The sequence below is a fragment of the Balaenoptera physalus genome, assembly GCF_965194825.1.
Source record: "Balaenoptera physalus genome assembly, chromosome: 7".
Lineage (NCBI taxonomy): Eukaryota > Metazoa > Chordata > Mammalia > Artiodactyla > Balaenopteridae > Balaenoptera > Balaenoptera physalus.
In genome coordinates, this window is record NC_138886.1 from 21252820 (window position 1) to 21268315 (window position 15496).

The window sequence follows — 15496 nt, forward strand, 5'->3', positions numbered from 1 at the left end:
TATTCACAAATTGATAAAGAGAGAGAGATTTCAACCCTGACTCCACAACCCATCAGCTAGCTTAGAGTAAGAATGAAAGGTCAAGTAGAATATTAGGGAAAGTGGGGGATGCTCCAGAGAGGCTCACATTGTCTTAGAGGAGAGCAAACAGATTTTAAATTGCAATTGTCGCTGCAGCCTGTGGATCAAAAACCACATTCACAGAAAGACAGAAAAGATGAAAAGGCAGAGGGCTATGTACCAGATGAAGGAACAAGATAAAACCCCAGAAAAACAACTAAATGAAGTGGAGATAGGCAACCTTCCAGAAAAAGAATTCAGAATAATGATAGTGAAGAAGATACAGGACCTTGGAAAAAGAATGGAGGCAAAGATCGAGAAGATGCAAGAAATGTTTAACAAAGACCTAGAAGGATTAAAGAACAAACAAACAGAGATGAACAATACAATAACTGAAATGAAAACTATACTAGAAGGAATCAATAGCAGAATAACGGAGGCAGAAGAATGGATAAGTAACCTGGAAGACAGAATGGTGGAATTCACTGCTGCAGAACAGAATAAAGAAAAAAGAATGAAAAGAAATGAAGATAGCCTAAGAGACCTCTGGGACATTAAACAATATTCGCATTATATGGGCTTCCCTGGTGGCGCAGTGGTTGAGAATCTGCCTGCCAATGCAGGGGACACGGGTTTGAGCCCTGGTCTGGGAAGATCCCACATGCCACGGAGCAACTAGGCCCGTGAGCCACAATTACTGAGCCTGCGCGTCTGGAACCTGTGCTCCGCAACAAGAGAGGCCGCGATAATGAGAGGCCCGCGCACCGCGATGAAGAGTGGCCCCCACTTGCCACAACTAGAGAAAGCCCTCGCACAGAAACGAAGACTCAACACAGCCATAAATAAATAAATAAATAAATAAAATAAACCCAAAGTTAAAAAAAATATATATATATATTCACATTATAGGGGTCCCAGTAGGAGAAGAGAGAGAGAAAGGACCAGAGAAAATACTTGAAGAGATTATAGTCGAAAACTTCCCTAACGTGGGAAAGGAAATAGCCGCCCAAGTCCAGGAAGTGCAGCGAGTCCCATACAGGATAAACCCAAGGAGAAACACGCCGAGACACATAGTAATTAAACTGGAAAAAAATAAAGACAAAGAAAAATTATTGAAAGCAGCAAGGGAAAAACGACAAATAACATACAAGGGAACTCCCATAAGGTTAACAGCTGATTTCTCAGCAGAAACTCTACAAGCCAGAAGGGAGGGGCATGATATACTTAAAGTGATGAAAGGGAAGAACCTATAACCAAGAATACTCTACCCGGCAAGGATCTCATTCAGATTCGATGGAGAAATCAAAAGCTTTACAGACAAGCAAAAACTAAGAGAATTCAGCACCACCAAACCAGCTCTACAACAAATGCTAAAGGAACTTCTCTAAGTGGGAAACACAAGAGAAGAAAAGGACCTACAAAAACAAACCCAAAACAATTAAGAAAATGGTCATAGGAACATACATATTGATAATTACCTTAAACGTGAATGTATTAAATGCTCCAACCAAAAGACACAGGCTTGCTGAATGGATACAAAAACAAGACCTATCTATATGCTGTCTACAAGAGACCCACTTCAGACCTAGGGACATATACAGACTGAAAGTGAGGGGATGGAAAAAGATATTCCATGCCAATGGAAATGAAAAGAAAGCTGGAGTAGCTATACTCATATCAGATAAAATAGACTTTAAAATAAAGAATGTTACAAGAGACAAGGAAGGACACTACATAATGATCAGGGGATCAATCCAAGAAGAAGATATAACAATTATAAATATATATGCACCCAACATAGGAGCACCTCAATACATAAGGCAACTGCTAACAGCTATAAAAGAGGAAACTGACAGTAACACAATAATAGTGGGGGACTTTAACACCTCACTTACACCAATGGACAGATCATCCAAAATGAAAATTAAAAAGGAAACAGAAGCTTTAAATGACACAATAGACCAGATAGATTTAATTGATATTTATAGGACAGTCCATCCAGAAACAGCAGATTACACTTTCTTCTCAAGTGTGCATGGAACATTCTCCAGGATAGATCACATCTTGGGTCACAAATCAAGCCACAGTAAATTTAAGAAAACTGAAATCATATCAAGCATCTTTTCTGACCACAACACTATGAGATTAGAAATGAATTACAGGGGAAAAAAAGTAAAAAACATAAACACATGGAGGCTAAACAATACGTTACTAAATAGCCAAGAGATCACTGAAGAAATCAAAGAGGAAATCAAAAAATACCTAGAGACAAATGACAATGAAAACACGATGATCCAAAACCTATGGGATGCAGCAAAAGCAGTTCTGAGAGGGAAGTTTATAGCTATACAAGCCTACATCAAGAAACAAGAAAAATCTCAAATAAACAATCTAACCTTACACCTAAAGGAAAACAAACAAAACCCAAAGTTAGCAGAAGGAAAGAAATCCTAAAGATCAGAGCAGAAATAAATGAAATAGAAACAAAGAAAACAGTAGCAAGGATCAATAAAACTAAAAGCTGGTTCCTTGAGAAGATAAACAAAATTGATAAACCATTAGCCAGACTGTTCAAGAAAAAGAGGGAGAGGACTCAAGTCAATAAAATTAGAAATGAAAAAGGAGAAGTTACAACAGACACCGCAGAAATACAAAGCATTCTAAGAGACTACTACAAGCAACTCTATGCCAATAAAATGGACAACCTGGAAGAAAGGGACAAATTCTTAGAAAGGTATAACCTTCCAAGACTGAACCAGGAAGAAATAGAAAATATGAAGAGACCAATCACAAGTAATGAAATTGAAACTGTGAGTAAAAATCTTCCAACAAACAAAAGTCCAGGACCAGATGGCTTCACAGGTGAATTCTATCAAACATTTAGAGAAGAGCTAACACCCATCCTTCTCAAACTCTTCCAAAAAATTGCAGAGGAAGGAACACTCCCAAACTCATTCTACGAGGCCACCATCACCCTGATACCAAAACCAGACAAAAATACTGCAAAAAAAGAAAATTACAGACCAATATCACTGATGAATATAGATGCAAAAATCCTTGACAAAATACTAGCAAACAGAATCCAACAACACATTAAAAGGATCATACACCATGATCAAGTGGGATTTATCCCAGGGATGCAAGGATTCTTCAATATACGCAAATCAATCAATGTGATATGCCATATTAACAAATTGAAGAAGAAAAACCATATGATCATCTCAATAGATGCAGAAAAAGCTTTTGACAAAATTCAATACCCATTTATGATAAAACCTATCCAGAGGCTGGGCATAAAGGGAACCTACCTCAACATAATAAAGGCCATATATGACAAACTCACAGCAAACATCATTCTCAATGGTGAAAAACTGAAAGCATTTCCTCTAAGATCAGGAACAAGACAGGGATGTCCACTCTCACCATTATTATTCAACATAGTTTTGGAAGTCCTAGCCATGGCAATCAGAGAAGAAAAAGAAATAAAAGGAATCCAAATTGGAAAAGAGGAAGTAAAACTGTCACTGTTTGCAGATGACATGATACTATACATAGAGAATCCTAAAAATGCCACCAGAAAACTACTAGAGCTAATCAATGAATTTGGTGAAGTTGCAGGATACAAAATTAATGCACAGAAATCTCTTGCATTCCTATACACTAATGATGAAAAATCTGAAAGAGAAATTAAGGAAATACTCCCATTTACCATTGCAACAAAGAGAATAAAATACCTAGGAATAAACCTACCTAGGGAGACAAAAGACCTGTATGCAGAAAACTATAAGACACTGATGAAAGAAATTAAAGATGATACCAACAGATGGAGAGATACACCATGTTCTTGGATTGGAAGAATCAATATTGTGAAAATGACTATACTACCCAAAGCAATCTACAGATTCAATGCAATCCTTATCAAATTACCAATGGCATTTTTTATGGAACTAGAACAAAAAATCTTAAAATTTGTTTGGAGACACAAAAGACCCCAAATAGACAAAGCAGTCTTGAGGGAAAAAAACAGAGCTGGAGGAATCAGACTCCCTGACTTCAGACTATACTACAAAGCTACAGTAATCAAGACAATATGGTACTGGCACAAAAACAGAAAAACAGATCAATGGAGCAAGATAGAAAGCCCAGAGGTAAACCCATGCACCTATGGTCAACTCATCTATGACAAAGGAGGCAAGGGTATGCAATGGAGAAAAGATGGTCTCTTCAATAAGTGGTGCTGGGAAAACTGGACAGCTACCAGTTTTCATTTTAAAAGAATGAAATTAGAACACTCCCTAACACCATACACAAAAATAAACTCAAAAATAAACTCAAAATGGATTAGAGACCTAAAAAAACTCTTAGAGGAAAACATAGGAAGAACACTATTTGACATAAATCACAGAAAGATCTTTTTTGATCCACCTCCTAGAGTAATGGAAATAAAAACAAAAATAAACAAATGGGACCTAATGAAACTTCAAAGCTTTTGCACAGCAAAGGAAACCATATACAAGACGAAAAGACAACCCTCAGAATGGGAAAAAGTATTTGCAAATGAATAAACGGACAAAGGATTAATCTCCAAAATATATAAACAGCTCATTCAGCTCAATATTAGAAAAACAAACAAACCAATCCAAAAATGGGCAGAAGACCTAAATAGACATTTCTCCAAAGAAGACATACAGATGGCCAAGAAGCACATGAAAAGTTGCTCAGCATCACTAATTATTACAGAAATGCAAATCAAAACTACAATGAGGTATCACCTCACACCAGTTAGAATGGGCATCATCAGAAAATCTACAAACAACAAATGCTGGAGAGGGTGTGGAGAAAAGGGAACCCTCTTGCACTGTTGGTGGGAATATAAATTGATACAGCCACTATGGAGAACAGTATGGAGGTTCCTTAAAAACTAAAAATTGAATTACCATATGATCCAGCAATCCCACTACTGGGCATATAGCCAGAGAAAACCATAATTCAAAAAGACACATGCACCCCAATGTTCATTGCAGCACTATTTACAATAGCCAGGTCATGGAAGCAACCTAAATGCCCATCGACAGACGAATGGATAAAGAAGATGTGGTACATATATACAATGGAATATTACTCAGCCATAAAAAGGAACAAAATTGGGTCATTTGTAGAGACGTGGATGGATCTAGAGACTGTCATACAGAGTGAAGTAAGTCAGAAAGAGAAAAACAAATATTGTATGTTAGCGCATATATGTGGAACCTAGAAAAATGGTACAGATGAACCGGTTTGCAGGGCAGAAATTGAGACACAGATGTAGAGAACAAACGTTGGACACCAAGGGGGGAAAGTGGGGAGGGGATGAATTGGGAGATTGGGATTGACATGTATACACTGATGTGTATAAAATTGATGACTAATAAGAACCTGCTGTATAAAAAAATAAACAAAATAAAATTCAAAATTTAAAAAAAGGGTCTCTCCCTCCTAGGAATAGGGTTCATGCCATGCTCCCCTGCAACCCTCCCTCCTCCCCCCTCCACCTCCTTGGTATTGATGAGGTCTGGGCTACAAAAAAAAAAAAAAAAATGCAATTGGCAAATTACTTCAGATGAAGACTGGTCTTCCTCAATGTGGCTGCTTTAAATACTAGTTGTCAGAGTAAATCCACAACCATTAGCTGGCCGCGTTTCATACTCTGTAATCCACTAACACTGGGCTTAAACTGTTCAAATTGTTGTCTTTGGATAGAAAAAAAAATCAAGGTAAACCATCTCACAGTGAAAACAATGCCAACTTATACTTTATCTAATGGTTCTGACCCTCTCTGGAATGTTTCTGTATTCAAACCAGGCACAGAAAGGCTGAGAAATAGCAAAATGAGTTAAGGCATTACCAAGGTGATCTACAAAGTGGTTTCATCTAACTCACCTCATCTTTCTCTGCTCCCGCTGAGGAACTCCAAACCACCAGCCTCTTCTTGTTCCCTAGAATCTGCCTGTGCCCAGGATATCCACATCACACCTTCCCTACACTTAGCCTGAGAAATCCCTCCATGGTCTTTGTGCCAATCAAACAGTATCTTTTTTTCAATTCCAGTTCCAATTGCAAACTCACCCCTTGCAAACTCACATCTATGTGATCTTTCCCCATACAAACCCAACTCCCTTATTCTCTCCTTCAGTATGAGCCCCACGTTTGCTTTATTATTCCTTGGAACTAATAATCTAATTGTGCCCAGAAGATCTCTTCAACTGGTTTATATGCTCATTAAGACTGTGTCTTCACCCTTTAAGCCTGCTTTGAACTGCTGAACACACAATCTGCTTTAATAAATGCTTATAGCAAGAGAGCAGTAAACAGTGCTAGAAATGCTTTCCAAAGCAACTGAGTCATGCAGGCATATTCCTCTTACCGCCCTCCTAAGCTGACATAACTCACATTATTGCTGGGACTTGCTGGATATTAATGAAAGGATTCTAGTATAAAATTTACTATCATTGCCTCTAGCACTAACTGAATGCTTACTATATGCCAAGAGTTATGTAAATTATCTGTAGTCTTTAAGCAACCTGATACCTATTTTACAGGTAAGGAAACTGAACCTCACACATTTAGTAACTTCATACATCACGCATCCAATATTTACTGAGGTACTCTCTCTGTACCAGGCACTGTGCTGTCCCAAGTCATGGAGTTGGCAAGTACTAAAGCCAGGGTTTGCACCTGGGTCCTGCTGACTCTATGCCCTGGTCACTACAGCAAAGGAATCAGGTACTACAGGGATAAAATGCTTAGTAAGGAATACAATTTAGATATTAGCCACTTGTGCTTCTGAAAAATATCCTTGCCTCCCAAATTTACTCAGATTAACCTTCATAAGTCTGATTTAATTAAACAACCACTATAGTTTCACTATAGCTTTTTAAAACAACAACAAAATGATTTATTTGCAACACAGCCTAGTCCCCATCATTTTATTTTTTATTTTTTTGGCTGCTGCGGGGCTTGTGGCATCTTAGTTCCCTGAGCAGGGATGGAACCTGGGCCCTCGACAGTGAAAGCAGGAGTCCTAACCACTGAACCACCAGGGAATTCCCCCCATCACTTTAATATGCAGAGGAGTAGAAAAGAGTCACACTGCAAGATAGGATGACTAAGTTTAATTATTACATTAAATAATTAAACGGCCTTCACTGATTTATTTTTTTATCACAGGACAGAGATGGTACACTGAAAATGGAAACCAACGTCCTAGTATATAGAGAAACAGGGAAAGAATGCTTGTATACTTACATAATGGGAAAGAAATTTGTGAAAATGAAATGACATATATGATTCCTTCATGATTGTATTTAAGGATTAAATTATGTTTATTTGACTGCTTTTTAAAAATTTTGAGTAGAAGTTCTAGTGTTACAGTGCTGAGGACATTTTTAGGAGAGTATATTGATGGAAAAACAAACAAAAGTAAGAACTTATAACTGAATACAGGGAAAAGAAGGGACTACTAAAGAAGGATTTGAATTTTTTTCCCCACTAGAAAACAGGCCAACTCTGAGCTGAAAGTTAGGAGGAGCAGGCCATGGGAGTGGGAGGGGACTATGGGGTTATGGTAGTGTAACCTAAGGACAGCCAGATCTGAATGATTATCCTGCTCTCTATACGTAGCTGCCACTTACATCATTTACAGGACAGTGTGTAAAGTGAGGGAATCTGCTGTGGAAGGCTACCCTCAAGGTCAGAGAGAAAAGGGGCATTGCCTCAGGTAACTCTGGGCAGCCCCATTGGACAGAGAGGGAAAAAAGGAAAGCAGCTACAAAAAGCAAGAAATCCCCAAATGTACACCAACTCTCAGGTAGCACCTTCCCTGTGTCTACATTTGAGAGAGTTCCTGGCTTCCCAGCCTGTTTTCCGTTCATATACCCTGCAGGGAAGCTTATTCATGGGCTCTTCTTTGTCCACTCATTACAGCTGGGTGAAGTCCACCTGCAGAACCCTGTGCTTAACTATTACCTGCAAAAGTGAGCTCTGCCCAGGTTCAAACAGGAACCTTGAATAATGTCTAAGGAAATCCTATAAGCTATCAATAATGATAAATCTAGACTTTCATTTTAAAATGTGAACATACAAACAAGCATCACTTGGTAATTGGGGAAAACTAAAAGCATGGAAGTTACCAAGTTACACAAGCAGAGCAACTAATTTCACATCCCCTATCCTCCCCCTGAAAACAGACTTAATTCAGAAAACCAAAGAAAAAATTTAAAAGATAAATACATAGATTTGAGAGGATAATGCATCCTTAAAACAAGAACAGCTTTCATTGTAAAAGGAAAAAGAGAAGAACAAGGAAGATCCTGGAAACTTTAAATGATTGAAAAAACATATTTTAAAAATTCTGAGAAGAGCTGAGTATGAGAATGAACATGGCTAAAGGACAAATTAGTGATTAGGAAGGAATTTTCCCTGAAGGGCAGGCAAAGTAATAAAAAAACTGATAATTATGAGAGTGAAGTTAAGAAGCATGGAAGACAGACTATGGAGAAACAAAATCCATCTTATAAGAATTCAGAAGAAAAGGTTATGAGAGGATAGGATAACATAATCAAAGATATAATATATGAAAAGTTCTGTTAAAGAAAGATTTTAATCTTTAGGGTGTTAAGGTTCATGAACTGTCAAAGAGACACACTGAAAAGACACATATATAAACACATCTTGGTGAAATTTCCAAAATCTAAGAACGAAAAGAAAATTCGATAATCTTTCTGGTAGGGGGAAAAAAGCCATCAGTAGAATAACAAGAATTAGATTTTTCATCTGTGATACTAAAAAACAATGACTCAGTCTCCTCAGAGCTATGAGGGAAAAGGACCGTAAATGAAGAATTCTATTACCTAGCTAAAGTATCATTCAAGGCAAAAGAAAGATATTTTCAGTCATGAAAGAAGTAGCATCCAAGCACCCTTTTTTTAAAAAAAAAGTTAGTCATGGATATTTGCAAACAAAATGAAAAATGAATCAAAGAAAGGGAAAGATACTGGGTACAAGGTATAGTAAGAAGCAAAAAATTTACTTCTAACACTGAGTAATGTAGCAATTGAGCTCAACACAATTGTTAAGACTTTGAAAAGAGATGAGGCGTGATGGAACAAAATCTTGAACCAAAACTCCCCATAATTTCAATAAAATAAGGGAAAAGGGGAGAGGAAAGATAGAAAAAATATGATTAAGATCTCATCCTCTTTGGAAAGGATAAAAAGCAAAGAGGAAAAAAGAAGGGAGAGATTACCAATGTAAATTAATTTTTTATTTTAAAAATATATGTTTAAATCTGTTAAAAACAAAACGTGAAAGAAACAACTATTAGAATGGATATAGGATTTTCAAGTAAGAGTAAATAAAGGAGTATCAGCAGAAAAAGAGTTAAACAAAAACAAAAATCCAGCATCTGCAATCTATCAAGCAAAACTTGGGACAAGTTAACAAACAAAATAAAGAACCAAGAAAGAAAACATGATGTAAAGAAGACATACATATGGTCAACAGGCACATGAAAAGATGCTCAGTATCACTAATCATCAGGGAAATGCAAATCAAAACCACAATGAGATATCACCTCACACCTGTCAGAATGGCTCTTATCAAAAAGACAAGAAATAGCAAGTGTTGGTGAGGATGTGGAGAAAAGGGAACCATTGTGCACTGTTGGTGGGAATGAAAATTGGTGCAGCTACTGTGGAAAAGAATATGAAGTTTCCTCAAAAAATTAAAAATAGATCTACAGTATGATCTAGCAATTCTATTGTTAGTAGAAATTCAATCTAGTCAAAGAAAACAAAAACACTAATTTGAAAAGATATACATAACCCTATGTTCATTGCAGCACTATTTATAATAACCAAGATACGGAAATAACCTAAGTGTCCACTGATGGATGAATGGATAAAGAAGGTTTGTGTGTGTGTGTGTGTGTGTGTGTGTGTGTGTGTAATACTACTCAGCCATAAAAAAAAAGGTAATGTTGCCATTTATGACAACATAGATGGACCTTGAGGGTATTATGCTAAGTGAAAAAAGCCTGTGAAAAACAAATACTGTATGATCTCACTTATATGTGGAACCTAAAAAGCAAGACAAACAAACAAGACAAAAACCAAAACCTAGACTCATAGTTACACAGAACAGACTGGTGGTTGCCAGAGGGGAGGGAGGTAGGGGGGTCGTGAAATGGGTGAAGGGGATCAAGAAGTACAAACTTCTGGGGGACTTCGCTGGTGGCACAGTGGTTAAGAATCCACCTGCCAATGCAGGGGACACAGGTTCGAGCCCTGGTCAGGAAAGATCCCACATGTTGCGGAGCAACTAAGCCCGTGCACTACCACTACTGAGCCTGCGCTCTAGAGCCCGTGAGCCACAACTACTGAGCCCGTGTGCCACAACTACTGAAGCCCGCGCACCTAGAGCCTGGGCTCTGCAACAAGAGAAGCCACCACACTGAGAAGCCTGCACACCGCAGTGAAGAGTAGCCCCCGCTCGCCACAACTAGAGAAAGCCCGTGCACAGCAACGAAGACCCAACGCAGCCAAAAATACATAAATAAATGAATAAATTTATATAAAAATAATAAAGTACAGCATGGGGAATATAGTCAATAATACTGTATTAACTTTGTATGATGACAGATGACTGTGATGATCATTTTGCAGTGTATACAAATGTTGAATTACTATATTGTACACCTCAAGTTAATATAATATTGAATGTCAACTATACTTCAATTTAAAAAATGTCAGTCTGCATAAGAAACAAAACTCAGCTATATATGTTCTTTACACATAGGAATTAATAGGGTATAAAAGTTGAAAGCAAAAGGATTTAAAAAAAAAAGGTATACCATGTGAACAATAAAGAAAGGAACGCTGGTATAGCTATACAGTATCAGACAAAACAGACTTTAAGGCAAGAAGCATTCATTACCAGAAATAAAAAGAGATGTTTTAAAATTCAACAGAGAGATACAACAATCCTAAATTTGTATAGACTTAATAATACAGCCTCCAAATATAAAAAGCAAAAGTTGAAAAAATTTAAAAAAGAAATAGGCAAAACTACAACTAAGGTTTTAATACATCATTTTTCATAACTGACAGAACAAGCAGACAAAAAACTGTACAGATATAGAAGATATGAATGATGCAAGCACCAAACTGGATGTAATTGATATACAAAGAACAACATAACAATGGCAGAATACACATTCTTTTCAAAGGTACATGATACTTTTTTTAAAAATTGAAATATAGTTGATGTATAATATTATGTTAGCTTCAAGTGTACTACATAGTGATTTGACAATTGCATACATTATGAAATGATCACAAAGTTATTACCACATTACTGACTATATTCTTTATGCTGTATATTACACCCCTGTGGCTTCTTTATTTTATAACTGGGGTTTGTACCTCTTAATCTCCTTCACCTATTTCACTCCAGCCTCTATCCTCCTCCTCTCTGGAAACTACCCATTTGCTTTCTGTATCTATGAGTCTGTTTTTGTTTTTTGTTTGCTTGTTTGTTTTGTTTTTTAGATTCCACATGTAAGTGAGATCATATGGTATTTGTCCTTTTCTGACTTATTTCACTTAGCATAATACCCTCTAGATCCATCTATGTTGTAGCAAATGTCAAGATTTCACATAACCCTTTGACGAAAATAGAAATGTTAGGACATAAAGCAAGTCTCAACATTTCAAAAGATTAAGTCATTCAGAATATCAGTAGAATTTTAAAAAATCAAAGGGAATTAGAAAATACTTCAAAATGAATGATAACGACAATATAATGTGTCAAAGTTGTGGGATGTGGTTATTGCAGTGCCTACAGAGAAAATGATAGCATTAAATTCAGAAGAAAGATTGAATATCAACTATACCAGGAAATTATAAAAACAAATAAACCCCAAAAATAAAAAGAAGGAAGCAGTACACATAAGAACAGAAATCAATGAAATAGGAAATAAGCTTACAATAAAAAAAAGTAACACCGGCTTCCCTGGTGGCGCAGTGGTTAGGAGTCCGCCTGCCAATGCAGGGGACATGGGTTCAAGCCCTGGTCCGGGAAGATCCCACATGCCACGAAGCAACTAAGCCCGTGCGCCACAACTGCTGAGCCTGCGCTCTAGAGCCCGCGTGCCACAATTACTGAAGCCCGCATGCCTAGAGCCCGTGCTCCGCAACAGGAGAAGCCACCGCAATGAGAAGCCCACACACCGCAACAGGGAGTGGCCCCCGCTCGCCGCAGCTGGGGAGGGCCTGCGTGCCGCAATGAACACCCAACACAGGCAAAAATAAGTAAATAAATAAATTTATTAAAAAAAAAAAGTAACACCAAGAGATGGATTTGAAAGACTAACAAAATTAACAAACTATTAAGAAAAAAAGAAGAGTCTGTGCAGTTCAAACCTGTGTTGTTCAAGGATCAACTATAATGCCAAACCTAAAACTTCTGCTAGAGAATAGAAAAAGAGGGAACACTATCCAATGTCTTCTATAAGGCAGCATAACTTTTCTATAAACATATGACAAGAGTAACACAATAAAATTACAAGCCAGCACAGCTCATAAACACAGACCCAAAATCCGTAACACAAGAGCAAATTGAATGCCTACCTCACACCTAAACAAAAAAAGCAATTCCAACTGTATCACCTAAATGTGAATGGTAAAACAATAAAGCTTCTAGAAGAAAACACAGGAGGCCATTTTTTTATTACCTTGGGGTAGCTATATACTTTTAAACAGAATATCAACATTATTACCTCAAAAGTGAAAATTTGATAAATTGATTTCATTAAGATTAAAAAGACATTTATCAAAATGTACCATAAGGAGAGTGAAAAGGCAAGTCATATAGTGGGAGAAAATTTTTGAAGTGCATATAATTGACAAATCAAATAGAAGGCAGATAGTCCAATTAAAAATGGACAAACTTGAATGGGCATGGCATAAAATAAGAAATATCATTTATATTTCAGGAAATATAAAATACACTCATCAACATGTCTAAAATAAAAAACAAAATATGCAAACATCTAGTGTTGATGAGGGTGTGGAACAACAGGAACACTATTACTTAGCTGGTAGGAGTGTCGATTTGGACACTTTGGAAACCAACTGGCAGCATCTACTCAAGTTGAACAAACACATATTCTATGATCCAGCAATCCTACACCTAAGTATATACCACACAGAAATGCGTACGTGTGTACTAAATGGCCTGTATATATGAGTGTTCACAAAAGCATAATTAATAATAAATAGGGACTTCCCTGGTGGTGCAGTGGTTAAGACTCCATGCTCCCAATGCAGGGGGCCCGGGTTCGATCCCTGGTCAGGGAACTAGATCCCACAGGCATGCCGCAACCAAGAGTTCACATGCCACAACTAAGGAGCCGGTGAGCTGCAACTAAGGAGCCCATGAGATGCAACCAAGGAGCCCACCTGCCGCAACTAAGGAGCCCACATGTCACAACTAAGGAACCCACATGCCACAACTAAGGAGCTGGCAAGCCTCAACTAAGACCTGGTGCAACCAAATAAATAAATAAATATTAAATAAATAAATAAATAGCCCCAAACTGGAAATAACCCTATGTCCATAAATAGTAGAATGCATATGAAACTGTAAAATATTTATACAATGAGTTATTATGTAATAAAGGAGGAATGGACTACTGGAACAAATCATATGTACAAACATGGATGAATCCCACAAACACAATGTTAAGGAAAAGAAGCCAGACACAATAGAGTACATTGAAATGGTCCATTTATATAATTCAAGAACAGATGAAAATGACTCTATGGTGAAGTACTATAGTGGTTACCTTAGGGAGATAACAAAGGGAGGAGGCCACAGGAGGGAAACTTCTGGGGTTCTGGTAGTGCTCTGTCTTCCTCTGGGTGGTTACAGCAATGCATTTGCTTCATAAAAATTTATCAGGTTGTACACTAATGATTTGTGCACTTTTCTGTCTTATAATTCAATAAGAAAACTTTCCCCCAAATCCTTAAAATTAAAAATGTACAGGCATATCTCAGACATATTGCAGGTTGTTTCCACAATAAAGCGAATATCGCAATAAAGGTACACAATTTTTTTGGTTTCCCAAAGTGAATATAAAAGTTATGTTTACACGACACTGTAGTCTATTAAGTGTGCAATAGCATTATGTCTAAAAGAACAAATGTACGAACCTTAATTTAAATGTACTTTGTTGCTAAAAAATGTCAACCAAAGTCTGAGCCTTCAGCAAGCTGTAACCTTTTGGCAATAGTGACATCAAAGATCACTGATCACAGATCACCATAACAAATATAATAATGAAAACATTTGAAATACTGCCAGAATTACCAAAAACATGACACAAAGACATGAAGTGAGCAAATGCTGTTGGAGAAATGGTGCTGATACACTTGCTTGACACAGGGTTGTCACAAACCTTCAATTTGTAAAAAAAATGAAATATCTGAAAAGCTCAATAAAGTGGACTGCAATAAAATGAGGTGTACCTGTATATACAAAATTAATAAATGAAGAGCTATACCATGTACCTGTATGGAAAGGCTCAATAATATAAAGATTTTTAACTTCTTCAAGTAATCTTTAATTCAACGTAATTCTAATTAAAATCTCCCTCTTTGTCGTTACTTGTCAGGTTGATTCTAAAATTTATCTAGGGCTTCCCTGGTGGCGCAGTGGTTGAGAATCTGCCTGCCAATGCAGGGGACACGGGTTCGAGCCCTGGTCTGGGAGGATCCCACATGCCGCGGAGCAGCTGGGCCCGTGAGCCACAATTACTGAGCCTGCGCGTCTGGAGCCTGTGCTCTGCAACAAGAGAGGCCGCGATAGTGAGAGGCCCGTGCACTGCGATGAAGAGTGGCCCCCGCTTGCCACAACTAGAGAAAGCCCTCGCACAGAAACGAAGACCCAACACAGCCAAAAATAAATAACTAAATAAATAAATTTAAAAAAATAAAAAATAAATAAATAAATAAAATTTATCTAGGAGAGTAAATGCATAAAAAAAGGAAGGCAATTTTGAAAATAATAACTGGGAGGCCCTTCCCTGAAAGATATAAACATGTACTATAACACTGCAATAATTTAAAGTGTTAAGTTCTGGTAAAGAAATAGACAAATAGATTAATGCTACTGAATAGTCCAGAAAAGGTCTGTGTAAATATGCAAACTGAATATACAGTCACCCAGGACCTGCCCCACCCTGACCCCCACAGATACCAAAATCCAAGGATGCTCAAGTCCTATATAAAATGGCCTAGTATTTGCATATAACCTATGCATACACTCCTGTATACTTTAAATCATCTCTAGGTTACTTATAACATCCAATACAATGTAAGTGCTATGTAAGTAGTTG

The 15496-nt window shown here is 37.3% G+C and overlaps 1 protein-coding gene across 6 annotated transcripts in view; it reads right to left on the reverse strand.

Annotated features, from left to right (window-relative positions):
• Positions 1-15496, reverse strand: part of KIAA1958 — a 225388-nt gene that overhangs the window by 74111 nt on the left and 135781 nt on the right. The gene's annotated exons all lie outside the window — the stretch shown is intronic.